Here is a 15,066-nt window from a genome sequence, read left to right as displayed (position 1 = left end):
TAGGGCCAATGTAGGTAAAAACGACCAATATGTGTTGCACTGCGGGAGGAAATCAACACTTGGAGAGGAAAGCCAAGCACATATTGAAAGAACATAGCATCATGGTGGGAGCCACTGTATTCCTAAAGCACTGGGAAGACTTTTTATGTTATCTGCATCCTCCTGCGGTTTAGGCTGATATAGGTTGATGCCCCTTGATGAGCGAAAAAAAGATCACGTTGTGTGTATATACTCGCGTAACAGACTATTAGGAACACCTGTACCTGCTTATTATTGCATCAAGCTAATAAGCTGATCTCCTGGTAGCAACACAATGCATGAAATCATGAAGTTACAAGGCAGGAGCTCAAACACCAGAATAGACGCAAAAAAATAAGCTTTTATTTTTTTATTTTTTTTATTAAAATAACAAATATTTCATACTTATCTGCTCTGTGCAATGGTTTTGCACAGAACAACCCTGACCCTCTACTTCTCGGGTCCCCTGCCAGCATTTCTGGCTTCACCCCCTTTCTGAGTGCCCCCATAACAAGCGTCTTGCTATAGGGGCACCTGTGCATGTTTTGCTCTCAAGCCCTGCTCTACGTCTCCATAACACCCCTTTCACACTGGGGCATTTTTCAGGCGCTTCAGCGTTAAAAAGCACATGTAAAGCGCTTGAAAGAAACCTCATCTGCAGTCCCAATGTGAAAGCCCGAGTGCTTTCACACTGAGATCACTTTCACACTGGGGTGTTTTTCAGGCACTTTAGCTTAAAAAAAAGCGCCTGTAAAGTGCCTGAAAGAAGCCTCATCTGCAATCCCCAATGTGAAAGCCCGAATACACCGCTCCTAACGTACCCCTTCCCATTGAAATCAATGGGAAGCGCCTGCAAAACGCGCGCTTTTGGCAGCGGTGCTTTGTGGGCGCTTTTAACCCTTTATTTGGCCATTATCAGGGGTTAAAAGTACCCCACTAGCACTTAAAAAATGCTGGTAAAGCGCCGCTAGTTTAAGCGGCGCTTTTCGAGTGTTTTACGGGCGCTGCCAGTGTGAAAGGGCACTTAAAGCACTCGGGCTTTCACATTGGGATTGCAGATGAGGCTTCTTTCAAGCACTTTACAGGCGCTTTTTTTTTAACGCTAAAGCGCCTGAAAAAATGCCTGAAAAACGCCCCAGTGTAAAAGGGGTCTAAGAGACAGAGTGGACTCACCCCCCCATCACTGGCTGTGATTGATAGAAGCGGGAGACATGTACAGTGCTGGATTGAGATCTGGCTCGGGTAAGTATTTGGGGGGGGGGCTGCATGCAGACGTTTTTTTTTTACCTTACTGCATAGAGTGAAGTAATGTAAGAAAACCTCCTGCCTTTACAACTAGTTTACCGATCAATGGTGAAAACAAAATTCAGTCAGTAGCACTTCTGTGAACCTAAGCACTTTAATGGGAGAGGTCAGAGGGCAAGGGGTAGATTGACTCAAATTTACAGACTATGGTTACTCAGTTACCCACTCTTGACATCTGTGATATGTCTGCACAAGTCTTAGGGCTTTTTCACACATGAATGTTTTCACATTGAGGATCCATCTGTTGACCTCCTCTGAGCCGGCGGATGACAGGTCCGTGTCTTATCACTGAGAAGACACGGACCTGTGAGATCACCGCTCTCCGCTATGGGGGATCGGATGCATTTAGCAGATCGGAGCGGATTGGATTTCAGCGGATATGTCACCGCTGATATCCGTCACTCCATAGAAGAATACGGAGCATCCATTCAGGTAAAAACCGTCAGGCGGGACCTTAACTGGACTACTGAGGCCTGGAAAAATGAAGCCTGGTCTGACGAGTGTTGATTTCTGCTGAGAAGGAAGTGTCACCAGCACAGCAGTATTTCCAAAATTGGGTCCAAAACTTTAATCGCATAGTATCAAAAAAATAAATAGAAGCAACGTTTCAGAGCCACGCAGGACCTCTTCATCAGGCATGTAACCACATACCTGATGAAGGGGTCCTGTGTGGTTCTGAAACGTTGCTTCTAATTATTTTTTTGATACAATTTGATTAAAGTTTTGGAGATCCTGGTGTGCCGGTGACACTTCCTTCTAATGAATGCAGTCGGTTCCAGCCGTTGGTCATTTCAGCACCCAATCTAAGATACAGCCGTTTGTGCAGGAACGTGTGCGTTGGGAGTATTGCATTGATTTCTGCTGAGGCAGACTGTGGACCAATTACCGAATCAGAATTCAACAGAACATCTTTGGGATGAGGTAGAATGGGAAATTCAGTCGTAATTTCCTCATGCGTGAAGTCAACAAGGAGCACATGGAATATGAAATCCTAGGCCACAAAAAAAAAAAGTTTTTTTTGTGAGCAAACACAGGGGCCAATACGTTATTATAGTTTTCTAAATAATTGCTTAGTGAGCCCATATTCCTCTGTTCTGGTTTTGGATATACATTACAATTTGTTATAGTATAAGGTAGAGACATGTTGGGTATATATGGTGTTTAAAGATAAATGTCAAAGGTTCCATCTAGTCTGTAGCTGCTAAAGGTCAAGCAAAATGTCCATTGTTTTTATTAAAGATTTGTCCCTCTGGGAAGTATATTTCTTTTATAGCTCTACAATATTTTTTGTTGTCTGTTCAACAAAAGCTGATCATAGATACCAAATGGCAGTACTCCTATAGAAAGACTATTGATAAAATCCATCAGCTGATGGTGACAGTAGTAAGTATTGCTGTCCAGTTCTTCAAAATCGGCAGGATAGGGTGACTATCATGACCTGTCTTTTGAATAATGTTAAAGTGATACTAAACACACATTAATAATTTAAATTGCCCCTTCTATATCTATATGTTGATACTGTGCTGTAATTATGTTAATAAAAAAAAAAAATCTAAATACCTTTTTCCTAATGTATATACAGCTGTCATATGACCCAGATCTTTCTCAGTCTGTCTGCAGGGAAACATAAGCAGGAGGAACTTCTAGTCCTCTGCTGCTCCTCACATGTTCAAAAAAAAAAAAAAACAGCCTTTGGAATACAGAGTAAAAATAAATAAATAATATCAATAAACTTGTTTAAATTGGCATACAAATAATATTTATATATAATCAGCTCTTTATTATTTTTTTGGAAATAATATGGCGTGAGCAGATTTTTGCCAGGCCCACCAGCCTTTAGAATCTTCTTAGAATAAGAGGGAGGTGAAGCCTCCATTAATAAACATTTAACATCCCACTCCTTTGTTGGTTAGCGGGCACAGAAGAGGAGGGAAGGGGAGTAGGCTGTAATTTACCACTGTACATACACTCACATGTGTATAATCATATGGGCTGCTCCGATGTGATAAGGGGGAAATGCTCAGCATAAAAACTCACTGAAAACTGAGCATGTGCAGAGTTGCCACTACAGCTATAAAATCACTAGATGAATTGGGGACATGAACAGATGATGGAGAGAGAGAGAGCAGCAAGATTAACCAGGTTTTTGGCAAAATACAGAAAACTTATGTTATAGTGACTGAGTGAAGATGAACATCATGTATTATGGCATTTATTTATTTTTATGATGTGGGTTTAGTGACCCTTTGGGGTTAATTTACTAAAGCTGGAGAGTGAAAAATCGGACTCACTTCTGCATAGTTACAAAACTTTGTAAATAAGTTTTCTCCTTCGCTGATGGGGCTGTACTGATGGGCACCGATGAGGTGGCATTGATGGGCACTGATAGGTGGTACTGATGGGTGGCACGGATGGGCACTGATAGGTGGCACGGATGGGCACTAATTGGTCAGCAACCATTAGTCACTGAAAGTCTGCCAATTCCATGTGGCCTGCTTGCAAGCCTGTGTTGTTGAATAATAAAAACTAGTACAAAAGTTGCACTATTGTCCATTATGATGTAGATCATATTGACTTTGTGCACAGTTTCAAATAACAGCTTAAAGGCCAAGTTCACTGTTTTACAAAACATTTAAAATAAATGCAAATTTTTTTGTTGCAGGTAAAAAAATAAAATAAGTGCATTTATTGTTTTTTGCAGTTGGAGTCTGTAAAGCATGACATCAGCAGATCGCTGATGCCATGCAGATCTCCTGCACACTGGCAGTGTATCTGCTTGCCTGTACATCCCGTACGGGTAAGCCAATACACTCTGACAGGAAGATTCAATGAACTACCGCAGTGCTCCACAGCGCCGTGGTAATTCATTGAGAACTACAAACCGACAGCCGCTAAGGTTGTTGAGGCTTGTAGCTCATTCAGACACACAGAACTGTGTGTCTGAATGACCCAGCCATATGGGCAGAGCCCCGCAAGTTTGCGCTGTTTTCCAACAGTGACAGCTAGTGTGAGGAACTTCTCCCGTTCTGCTGCCACAGGGAGGAGGGGGGCAGAGGGCAGCTGCAGCATTGGGAACATGTTACATGTTTCACCCTAAAATCAGGTGGAACATATAACTTATCCTTTTAAGGCTTCATGTACACCCTGACTGCTTTTACCGCGGATGCATGAAAATGTAAAACGCTACAAAATCGTTCTGCGTTTTTGCAGCGTTTTCCCACGGCCATCAAAACTTTCCTATCCTGAATGTGATTCTTCTGGATTTAATATGCTGGCACTATGGCTGTTCTGTGGTAGCCCCCTTTTATAGTGAGGGGGGTTATTATCAAAAGGCCCCCTCACTGGCCCTTCTTAGCCCGCTAGCCATGGTTTTAAAGGCCAATCAGTGCGTTTATGGTTTAAGGAAATTTGCCAGGACGAATTATGACATAATATTGCTGTGATTGTGAAGTTTTAGGTGGCAGAATTTGCTGCAAACCAATGGTAGTGATGAATCCAAACCTCATTTTTTGTTACCGTCTTTTGGAGAAACTCTTCCTCTGTTTCACAATAAAACTTGATGAACACTACCATGCATAGTTAATTTGCTGATGATAAATTTATGAAAGCTTACGGCCAAAAGTACCATTACTTTTTCTTTACACAAAAACTGTTTACCATTTATTTGCTTCTATTCCTCTATAGTACATTATAAATACATTTTGTGAATTGAGTATTTGAAAATAAGTGAAATGAAATAAAAATGTGACCTGGTTATATAAAGTCTATTTGTATTATAAAAGAGCTCTGATCAGTAAAACAAAATATGATGTATTTTCCAGCAGCTATAATGTCTTCTTCTTACATAACAATAAATATGTACTTCTATATTATTCTTTGAGGGACACCACTGCATTCAAACCTTAGTGGGTTTATATCACCACCTACAGGAGGATGATGCTAGGCGCAATATAAAAAGCAACCTGAGAGTCTGGCACCATCTGGTGGCTACACCCCACTCTGTTAGTGAGTTCAGTTTTATCCTAATGTCTAAGGAGGAAGGGCATATCTAAATTAGCTGCCAGACCCTTTATAGGTAATGCTTGTGGACTTCCTATTGGCTCCTAAATGCAGCTGCGAAAATTAAATTTTTGTACCCACCATGAAATGATTTTCTCTGAGTTTATTCAAGTGTTACTAAACCCACAACAGTAAAATCAGTCTGTATATGCAGTAAAGCATGCTTTTTATGCTCACTGCAGAACCTAAGGGGTTAAGCCTGCACGTTGTGTAAAAAGGCTGTTTGAACCTGTCTTCTCTAATACTCTCACTGTCCCCAATCCATCTCCTGATAGTACAGAGCCTTGGGGACACTCTTCACATGCTCAGTTTGGTGTGTATTGCTAGAGAGTTTTGTTTTTTTTACACTTGGGAGGGTGCATGTGATCAGCACAGGGCCAATTAGCACTGTCAAGACAGAGGGTTAGGGGTCCTGCATCCTCATGGGACAACCAGGGGAAAAAGAAAGAAAGAAAACTCCTCTTACAAGCTTTAACCAGTGCTTGGCTAGACACTAATAGAACTCACAAGACTGCTATATACTGTTGATGAGAAAAGTTATTTAGTTGTTTAGATTTACTAAATATAATTGCATTTCCATGTTCCTTGTGCTGTGAGAGACCAGATGTAGTGAATGCAGGGTCCTGGGTTTAGTAACACTTTAAGGAACACAGTTCCTACCTTTCTAGGTGGGTTATACACATTGTCTATGCATGAACTTAATTTTATTATTCCTTATATGACATGTTACAAACTGAACTCTCTAGTAGGGACGAGCTTTAGCCACTATTATTGCCTCGTTTCCACTGAGCGGATCGGTTCGGTACGCTGCACTATTTTGATTGTTTCCATTATGAAAGTGGCCCATACAAACAAACCCTACCGCACCATTCATGGTCCTGCTTCAGATGTGGGGCCATAGAAAATGGTACCGTACGGTTAGGGCGGAGCTACTGGCATCACACAATACATTCCACTGATTGGCGGACAGAAAAAACGTCAATGCTCACGTCAAAGGCATAATTTCTAAACCCTGTATGGCCCTTGGTGGTCCGACTTGCAGTGGAAATGCTCAACTGAATAGGCCGGACCATTCTAACCCTTCCAAACTGTACCGACCCGAACCGTTCCACTCAGTGAATATGAAGCATAAGTGGTGCCGGCCCTTTAGATTGCTTTTTTGTTGTACCTAAAATCATGCTCCTACAGGTAGTATTATAAACTCACTGCATCCCAAATGCAGCTTTGTAAATTCAGTTTGTTTTTCTCCCTAACTTGATTCCATCAGTGTTTCACATGTGTGTGTCATATTTAGGTTGAAGAGTGTACCTACATTTGTAAGCCTGTTTACACTTCCCTGTGGTCATGGTTCCTCATTACTAAATCTCTTTCCAGCTTTCTTCTAATTTCAGTAGCCAATGCAGATGGATCCATTATTCATCAATTTAAAATTTCGGACTGCGGTGGTCTGGTCAAAATCAATTTCAAATACGCTTAGCAAAACCTTTATTGTGTGCGTTATATGGATTCTTTTTGTTTGCATGATTGAGCAGACCCTATTAATTCATATGTGTAAACCAAATTCATGACAGCCTTCAACAGTGCAACAGGGTACAGCTTGCTCATAATAATGATCAGGGCTGTGGCAAGGGCATTGACAGAAGTGGGGGTCCTTGTCATCAGGGCAGCATGTAAAAGCAGGGGAAGAGTAGAGAAGAACTGCAACAGGGCACATCGCTGGATCGATTCAGGACTCGGATAAGTGTTTAGGGAGTAGGGAGGAGCAGACAGTGCAAGTTTTTTTTTTTGTTTTTTTTATTAGCTTAAAGTGGAGGGCCACCCTGAAAAACAAATATACATTAAAATTTAGCAAAAAATCAGAAAAAAAAAATGAAAACACTTTTTTTTTTAAACTTACCAGAAATGCCTGTTGCTAGGCATATCGTCCTAATCTGCCTCTTCCTCCTCCACGGGGATCTTCGGTCTTCTCTCCTCCGTGCACCGTCTTCTGGGTAATGGGGCACTGTGTGTCCCAGAACACAGCGCACCCCATTCACAAAGCGCATGCGCAGTAGGAAACGGGCAATGAAGCCGCAAGGCTTCACTGCCTGTTTCCCTTAGTTGAAATGGCGGCGCCGGGACCCGAGAGCCGAGGGACGGGTCAGCCTCAGGCGGCCGACATCGCGGGCGCCCTGGACAGGTAAGTCTGCTTATTAAAAGTCAGCAGCTACAGTGTTTGCAGCTGCTGACTTTTAAAAAAATTTTTTTTAAAGCTGGCTCTCCTCTTTAAGCACTTTACCCCCCTTCATGACCAGGCCGTTTTTTGCGATACAGCTTTGCCTTACTTTAACTGACAATTCTGCGGTCATGCAAAGCTGTACCCGAATAAAATTTTATGTCATTTTTTCCCCCCACAAATAGAGCTTTACTTTTTGCTCTAAAACATATACAATGAAATTGAAAAAAATCGAATTTCTTCATAAATTAAGGCCAATATGTATTCTGCTGCATGTTTTTGGTAAAAATAAATCGCAATAAACGTATATTGATTGGTTTACGAGAAAGTTATAGTGTCTACAAACTGGGTTATATACTGTAATTAATATTTATGAATAATTTTTTTATACTTGTAATGGCAACGCTCAGCGACTTATAGTGGGATTATGATATTGTGGAGGGCAAGCGGACACTAACTGACACTTTTGACACTTTGCGGGAACCAGTGACACTATTACAGTGATCAGTGCAAAAAAAATGCACTGTCGATGTACTAATGGCACTGGCTGGGAAGGGGTTAAACATCTAGGGTGATCAAAGGGTTAAATGTTTGCCTAGCCAGTGTTTGTGTTTACCTATGTGTGCTGCTTTTACTAGGAGAGATGGATTTAACTCCCTGCTTTGCTGAAACACAGAATCCATCCCTTCCCCCGTCCGAACAGAACGCTGCCTTGTTTACATAGAAGGAGCTCAATTCTGAGTCTCTGCCCAACAGTCCGCGGGTACCAGCAGGCATTGAGTACCCGTCATCTGCAGATCAGCTTCTGATGTGAATTATCACAGCAGAAGCGGGTCGCCCCCTGCAGGCGGAAGTGTAGGATCACTTCTATATATGCGATCCTGCACACAGCTGCCACCCTGTAGCAGTAAAAAGAAGGTAAAAAAAAATGTTTGGCATTTTGAACCATTTTATTATTATACACAAAGAAACATCTGTCTTTTATTTATGCAACTTAGAAATATATATATATATATATATATATATATCTCTACACCGATCAGCCATAATATTACAACCACTACCAGGTAAAGTGAAAACCATTGTCTATTGTATATTGAGTGCACATACTGAAGTCATAAAACATTAATGAAAGTGACACTTTTGCCCCTTATTTTCTATTTTCAATTTTAAAATCTTTGTTTACCCAATATTTGGTTTCAGGTAAGAAATGTTATGGAAGGGACTCGCTTATGTGGTTTTCCATATGTCTACATATTAAGTACAGTGGTTTTCCCTAGTTCTCATCCCATCCCCCTCCGCTAACACCTGCTAAGATTAGAATAACTAAACAGAAGCGTGGTTTTCTGAGAGTTCACAGGTTCTTTCACTTTTTCACACATTTTTCGAAATTCAGTAGTATGCCCTACATGTGAAATCATGCAGAATGGATATTCACAGGGCTTAGTTTTGGAATCGAGGGATATTTTCTGGTCTCTTTCTTTTACCCCGGAGAAATGGAAGTGCAAATCTGAGTACTAAGGTTTCGATTGTTCTCTAGCTGATTGTCTCCAGAGCACACTGATCAGTGCAAGGCTGCATTTCATTAACACAAGGTGACAGGGCACCTGCAAAAGACAGACATCTATTAAACAAATGGCCTCCTCCTGTCCCTTAGGCACTTCCATCCCCGGGAGTACACCTTGTGTGAACACTGAGAGGTAGACAGAATGAAAACACACAGTCCACTAAAGATTTCAGCTCTCTTTTTAATTAGTCTTAAATTAGGCATACATTGCATTGGTCTGCGTTGCTGTATAATGAAAATCCCTAATTGTCTAGAGGATGGAAGAGGCTATTTTTATACCTGCGGCTGGTGAGCCAAAAAATAGACAATTGAGCTGCAGTATTAACACACCCACCCCTCCGCACATCCTACGATAACATGGCAGCCGGACAAAGTTCTACACATGGCATAGCAAACTTTACACCCCCTGTGGGGTTTGGCAGACAGTACTGTGGCTTGCGGTTGCCACGAGGCCCCATTCCTATTCAAAAATCCCATTCAGGTGTCAAAAAACAAACAAAAAAAAAAAACAGACAACAGCCGTATCTGCTCCTAAATACCCTTCAGCCACTCCTGTAGCACTCTTTTAAAAGCAATCCACTGCAGATTGCTTTTCATAGACTGACACAAGTGTAAAAGCACCCTACGTGTCAGTATAAACATTGGGCAAATAAAAGGGGGAAAAAAAAAACCTCAGGAGTTGCTAGCGGTATTAAAGAGGAAGTAAACTCTCCCACTCTGATGCTTCTTTTCATTTAGTCCATTATAATAAGTAATTATCAGACTATAGTCACTATAATCCAGCCCAAATCGCATATCACTTACTGTTTAAAGAAACTTTCAAAAACTTGTTTCCAGGGGTTAGGTAGCGCCATCTTAAGTATTGTTTTCTGAGTCCACAGTGGAGTGTATTTCCGCCCTTGCATGGAGCACTTCCTGTACTGTTAACCCCCTTCTCAATCCAACATTTCTATGGCAACCCTGCTTCCCTGTTCATAGTTGGCTTGTTTTATTTCATAGTATTTACTTGTGCCGAATCTGATTGTCTAATGACTAGGTTTACACTGCATGTGATGTCACATGGTCGGATGGGGTGTAGGAGAAAGCTCTGAGTGATTATGCAGCCTCCTGGGAGTTCAGTGTTGTGTGCCGTAGGAAGTCCTGATAAGATAGACAAGCACATAGAGAGGGTGCCGTAAATCAGGGGAGATCTGGGCATGCTCGGTGACGTCATTCTAAAGAACAAAAAGGATTACAACAATACTAAGCAAGTAAGGAGATCTCTACTAGCAGTGTTCATTAGGGTTTTTTATGCTGATTTACATGGGACAAAGTTGTGGGGCCTGGTCACACATGTAGCACTTAAACATGGCAGACCTATATTAGTGCATAGGCATGTACAGTTAGGTCCATATATATTTGGACAAAGGCACAATTTTCATACTTTTGACTCTGTATTCCACCAGAATAAAATTAAAATGAAACAATCAAAATGAATTTGAAGTGCAGACTTTCAGCTTTAATTCAAGGGGTTGAACATAACTTTAACCATTTTTTATACACAGCCACCCCCCCCCCCCCATCCTCAAATGTAATGGGACAAATTGTTATCATAAATAAAATGTTCATTTTTAATATTTTGTTGAAAATCCATTACTTGCAATGACTGCCTGAAGTCTGGAACCCATGGACATTACCAAAGACTGGGTTTCCTCCTTTCTGATTCTTTGCCAGGCTCTAACTTTAGCTGTCTTAAAGTGATACTAAAAGTTCCTTTTTTTAAAAATAACAAACATGTCATACTTACCTTCACTGTGCAGCTTGTTTGCACAGAGTGGCCCCCGAACCTGCTCTTCTGGGTTCCCCCGGCGGCTCTCTCTGCTCCTTCCCGCATTAGATAACCACCTGGAAGAAGAGCTCTCCCAGGGGGGTTACCTTGCGGGCATGCTCCAGAGTCCAGCATTCGGACGTTGATTGAAAGCAGAGGCAGCCAATGGCTGCACTGCTATCAATCTATCCGATCAACAGCCGAGAACCCCCTAGCCAAGAGACAGCTTGTCCCAGTGGGACAAGTTCGAGGGTTCAGGTAAGTAAGCTGGGGGACGGTCCCTGCCAGGTGTTTTCACCTTAATGCATAGGATGCATTAAGGTGAAAAAACACTTACCTTTACAACCCCTTTAAGCTGTTCTTTGTGGGTCTCTCTGCCTTTAGTTTTGCCTTCAGCAAGTGAAATGCATGCTCAAATGGGTTGAGATCAGGAAATTGACTCGGGCATTGCAGAAGATTTGACTTATTTTCCTTCAAAAGCTCCTGAGTTGCTTTTGCAGTGTGTTTGGGATCATTGTCCACCTGTACTGTGAAGTGCCGTCCAATCAACTTTGCTGCATTTGGTGAATCTGAGCTGACAATATATCCCTAAGGGCAATTTTACACTGACAGCGCGGGGGTGTTGACGGTAAAGGGCCCCTAGTCTTAGCGGCACTTTACCGTCGTTTTAGAGACACTTTTTTCGGCTGCTAGGGTGGTGCTTCTAACCCCCGCTAGTGGCTGAATAAAGGCTTAAAAGCATCCACAAAGCGCCGCTGCTGAGGCACTTTGCAGGAGCTACCCATTGATGTCAATGGCCGAGGGTGCTTTAAGAGCAGTTTATACACCGCTCCTAAAGCGGCCCAAAGATGCCGCTTGCAGGACTTTTTTCAACATCCTGCCAGCGCACCCCCCCCCCCCGTGTGAAAGCACTCGGGCAAGCATGCCCATGCCATCACACTGCCTCCACCATGTTGTACAGATAACGCGTGCTTTGGATCATGAGCTATTCCAAGCCTTCTCCACAAATTTTTCTTCCCGTCATTCTGGTACAGATTAATCTTTCATTCTTCCAAAGAAAGGTTTTCCAGAACTGGTCTGGCTTTTTTAGATTTTTTTTTGGCAAAGTCTTTTCTATTTTTCAGGCTTATGAATGGTTTGCACCTTTTGGTGAACCCTCTGTATTTTCTCTCATGAAGTCTTCTCTTGATTGTAGACTTTGACAATGATACGTCCACCTCCTGGAGAGTGTCCTTCACTTGTCTGGATGTTGCGAATGGTTTTTATTTATCACAGAGAGGATCCTGCGATCAGAGAGGCTGAGCCAGCTACTGGCCAGGCATGTGGACGGATCTTGACATTATTGTCAGGATCCCTGCAGTGCCTGGACCAGCTCTGTGACGTGATAGGCTTTAGTCCATTGTTGGCTGAATCTGAGAGCTTTGGCCATACGTCTCCTTTTAAGATGTATTTTGAGATTCACTGCATTTGGTTTATTTGGTGTGCAGTTCATGTCTTCCTAAGAGCAGCATATAAAAATATATATACAGTATAAAATCTAAATGAAAACAAAATATACCTTTTCCTGATGGAAAAAGTAGGATTACAATGAATGGGCTACACTGCTGCACCATCTATACATCGATTGTGCTAATGTTTGAATGCCTGAATTGATCCAAGAGTGCTGGTATTTTTAGATAAAATGTTTCCAGTCTACAGGTGTAACAGCTTGGCTTGGTTTTGCTTCACCTTATATTATTCTAACAAGATTTCCATTTTATAATTAAAGGAAAACTATAAGATGCTAAATACACCGTTGCAATATACTGTATATGTTAATTTTTTACTTGCCAAGTAATTCTGTCCAGTCTTTCTTGAGGTTCACTCCCCCCTTTCATACAGCATAGCATTGTCCCCATCCTCGTTTTTCTTAACTGTAAGTAAAGTTTGCAGTAGTACAGCCATCTCCTACCATGTACAGTATAATGGTTAGCAAGGGAGCAGAAGCACACTGGGGAGGTCATCATTTTATGCTCTGCTTTCCGTTTACCCTTTTACCCTTTTATAGTCCCGTCTCCTGGGCCGCCATTGGACCACTGTTCTGTCTATCATAGGATATTCTCACTGTTTGTAATCTGTCGGCACTCGTCCCGCCCCCCTCCCTATCCCCTCTAGGGTGCAGGTGGGCATCGATTAGGCTGCACTGAAGGCCATGGTGAGGCTGCATTGATGTGAACTGAAGAGGCTGCATTGATCGCACTTGTGAGGCTGCAGGTGGTCATTGATCAGGCTGCATTGATGGCAGTGGTGAGGCTGCTGTATTGATGGCAGTGGTGAGGCTGCTGCATTGATTTGGACTGATGAAGCTGCATTGATGGCACTTGTGAGGCTGCAGGTGGTCATTGATCTGGCTGCATTGATGGCAATGGTGAGGCTGCAGATAGGAACTGACCTTTTATTTTTGTTTCAAAGTTCCTTATTTAAAATATGTTTTTTTTTCCCTGAAACATCCCTCTTAAAATGAATGTGCATGTTATACACCTGTGCGTGTTGTTATACACTGATAAATACGGTACATTATGGAATTTTATTCAGCACATAACTTGATGATCTTTTATTTCTTCTTTAAAAGGACCCTGCTAGGTTCCTAAAAAATTGAGTTGAAAGGTTCCTGCAAGAAAAGGGGTAATATATTCTAGTCTCCTGCCTTCTCAATATTCCTGCATCACAGCCCCACCAGTCTCTTTAGGATTAGACAATTCTGGAAGCATCATTTACATGTGACCCCTGGCGTATACTGTGCCTTCCAGCCCAATTCTTTGTCATACTGTGGCTTAGGACCAATTTGCCATGATTGTCCTACAATGATGTAAACATGGGGTATATATGCCTTTTGCATGCCATAATGGAAGCAACCCTATGGTCAAAAGAGAGTTGCAACAATTTACAGTCGAAGATGGATAAGATATGTGATTGGCATACTGGCAAGATTGTTTCAAAGTGCAAAGCTCTTCTTTTTTGCATGATCACCTCAACAATTCAGGACTGTACAGGGGCCGTTCATGCCTGAAAGGTCCCTGTGAGGCCCACAAATGTTGTCTTTCGATTACGCAGTAATGAAGTTTTTCTCTTTTTGAAACCAGCTTTTTGTTGTACTGACGACATGTCTTATTCTCTATAGTGATGTAGGGGTCAGGTTAAAAACGACAGCATGCAGCAGGGAATGCAGACGTCTAACACTCCTAGAAGTGTCGTGTGTAGGGAGGGTAAGAGGCCAAGGCTCTCTGACCGATGACTATAACGTTTTTTTTTATTATTATTATGATTGCAGAGACCTTTCAATCCCTTTTTTTTTTTTTTTTTTTGTTTTTTGTTTAGGGATTGGGACGAAGGTTCAATTTGAAGCATTTGTTTTTTTTCTTCTAAATTTTGTATTTCTACAGTCTGTGTTACAATACCTTTTTTTTTTTTTTTTATTGTGCGCAGGGCACACTAATATGTTTCATTGTAATATTGGCATGAAATCAGCATCTTGGTTAACTCATTTGCTTGGTAATAAAGTATTTATTGATAGAAACCTGGCATACTTTCTATGTACATGTATAGGTTTTGTTCCTTGATTCACCGGTGAATTGTTAAAGTGGTGTTACACCCAAAAAAAAATGCATGAATGTGTCTAAAAAAAATAAAGATTTTTTTTTTACTCACCTATAAAAGACTGTTGCTAGGGGGTCCCTCGTAGTCTGCCTCCTTCAATGCCTGGGCTCTTGACGTCACTTCCCCTCGGTGCAGGAAGGGCTCAGCTCTGCCTCCTCCCTCTTGTCAATCATCTGGGACATGTGACAGGTCCCAGATGATTGCGCGGCCAATCACAGCGCCCGGCATTGCTCACGCATGCCCAGTTACAATGCCGGCGCTACCGAATGGAGGAGACGACGAGCGGGGCTTCGATCCCCCGCATCGCTGGACCCTGGGACAGGTAAGTGTCCGATTATTAAAATAGTATCTGTAGCTGCTGACTTTTAATTATTATTATTATTTTTTTTTTTTACTGGGAACACCTCTTTAAGTAGCCTATATTGTTTGCTCTTGTTCCCTTCTCGTTCACATGAGTAC

The 15,066-nt window shown here is 41.9% G+C and overlaps 1 protein-coding gene across 1 annotated transcript in view; it reads left to right on the top strand.

Annotated features, from left to right (window-relative positions):
- Nucleotides 1–15,066, top strand: part of COG5 (component of oligomeric golgi complex 5) — a 485,726-nt gene that overhangs the window by 116,536 nt on the left and 354,124 nt on the right. The gene's annotated exons all lie outside the window — the stretch shown is intronic.

The sequence above is a fragment of the Lithobates pipiens genome, unplaced genomic scaffold (genome assembly GCF_037356315.1).
Source record: "Lithobates pipiens isolate NorthernLeopardFrog02 unplaced genomic scaffold, aLitPip1_a1.2 Scaffold_8, whole genome shotgun sequence".
Lineage (NCBI taxonomy): Eukaryota > Metazoa > Chordata > Amphibia > Anura > Ranidae > Lithobates > Lithobates pipiens.
The sequence above is the reverse complement of the archived record's forward strand: the minus strand, read 5'-3'. Positions and strand labels throughout refer to the sequence as shown.